Raw genomic sequence first — 1964 nt, forward strand, 5'->3', positions numbered from 1 at the left:
AAAATTTTTGTAACTCATGACAGCTCTTGTTATTTGAATTCCTGTACCATCACTTGCAAAGATCTCCTTCACATTTGCGTGGTTGGATTTTTTTACTCCGATCAAATATAGTAGGCCTAAATATGCCATAAATTCATCTCTGTCAATGTTTTTACAGTCCCGTTCTCTAGAATATTGGTGCACAGCTCTCAGCTGTTCGACAAACATATTCGTATATCTCAGAATTTTGTCAATCATTTTGATATCGATGATTTTTCGAAAGGCATCTGCTTCGTTTTCAATGTCAAAAGCTGTTCGAGATAGGCCTGTGGGTACTTTTATTATGTTTATTTCTTTGGTTTTTCTAGGAACATTGTATTTTGTCTTACGCCATTTGGTTGTTTTATTTTTCCGATGAAAAATTCTTTCATTGTTTCCTCTTCTTCATCAGACTCATCTGAGGTGTTTTCTTGCTCTGTAGCACTTTCTTCATCCTGTCGTTCGATTTCTTCTCCTGAAAACTCGCTATCACTCGAAGGAAAGTAAGTCTCAACATTTTCTTCTGGCTTGTCGAATAGATCTTGAGCAATTTTTTCTAGCTCCTCTTGTGTAAGCGGCTTACTTCCCATAATGAGGCACTATGAAATTTTATTTAGCTGAAATAATAACAAAAATATAGAAATAAATTCGAAATAAAAACGAAAAAGACAGTTTACGCCACAAACTCACCTGTGAGGGCGCGTGTCGTAAAATTTACGCTCAATGAAAATTTCCCGAATATTTGGATATAAAACACTTCTGAGCACGGACCGCACGCCTGAAGTTCTGGGAGGTACTGATCCTGGAATACCTTGAACCTCTTTGCTCTCAAAGAAGTCGTTAGAGTGGGAGAAGCAATTATATGTGTTTGTCGTAAATTTTAAGACACCGCGCCCGATGGAAGGTTAAATTTGAAAACTTGCAAAAACGACTACAATATTTAAGTAACAAAAATTGTTCCCTCCTTCTGGGTGTTGCCGTTATGCCGCCACTCACGAGGCGTTTTTTCGAGCGTTTGGAAGCAGGCGTTCAAGACATTCCAGTCGGGCAGTCAAGTTCATTCTCTGATTTACAGTCGTGTGGTCGTGTCCCGAGCTGCCCGACTGTAAAATTATCCGAACGCTGGAACATGGTAGCATCGTGAGTAGCAGGTGCGTCAAGTTGGTGATCCACTCCTCGAATTTTGATATCAAATTGTTTTGGGTATTTTGTGCCCATTTTGTGCCAATTTTTGCCGTATGAAAAAAATTTTGTGCCCATTCAGTTTTCGAGATATTTCGATTTTTTCCCGTGAGTCACCAACTTGACGCTGTGACTCACACATGGAAATTTTAAATTTTTTTTATTTGGCTATTTTGTGCCCATTTTGTGCCAATTTTTGCCGTATGAAAAAAATTTTGTGCCCATTCAGTTTTCGAGATATTTCGAGATTTCCCTGTGAGTCACCAACTTGACGCTGTGACTCATACATGGAAATTTTCAATTTTTTTTATTTGGGTATTTTGTGCCCATTTTGGGCCAATTTTTGCTGTATGAAAAAAATTTTGTGCCCATTCAGTTTTCGAGATATTTCGAGTTTTTCCCGTGAGTCACCAACTTGATGCTGTGACGCATAGTAGATGTTACATATTACTTTACCATAGTAATATTCTAAAGTAGTAAGGGCAAAACATTTCTATTTTTCATGTTTTATTTTATGAAAAGATAACAGTTTTCTTCACTGTATTTTAAAGATTTTCAAATGAAGTTAGTGTTAGTAAATAAAGTAATCTCGTTTTGAATTATAATTAAAATGATCTATCACAAAGTAACGGACTACTCTATCCAATACCTAATGAAGGATCTAATAAAGAGGGCAAAAATAGTGTTCCATATACCTACATTTCCCAACTTCAACTATCACTTGGAATGAGATTTTTTTTCTCTCCAAGCTTTTATTCCTCACA

The sequence above is a fragment of the Harmonia axyridis genome, chromosome X, assembly GCF_914767665.1.
Source record: "Harmonia axyridis chromosome X, icHarAxyr1.1, whole genome shotgun sequence".
NCBI classification, from domain to species: domain Eukaryota; kingdom Metazoa; phylum Arthropoda; class Insecta; order Coleoptera; family Coccinellidae; genus Harmonia; species Harmonia axyridis.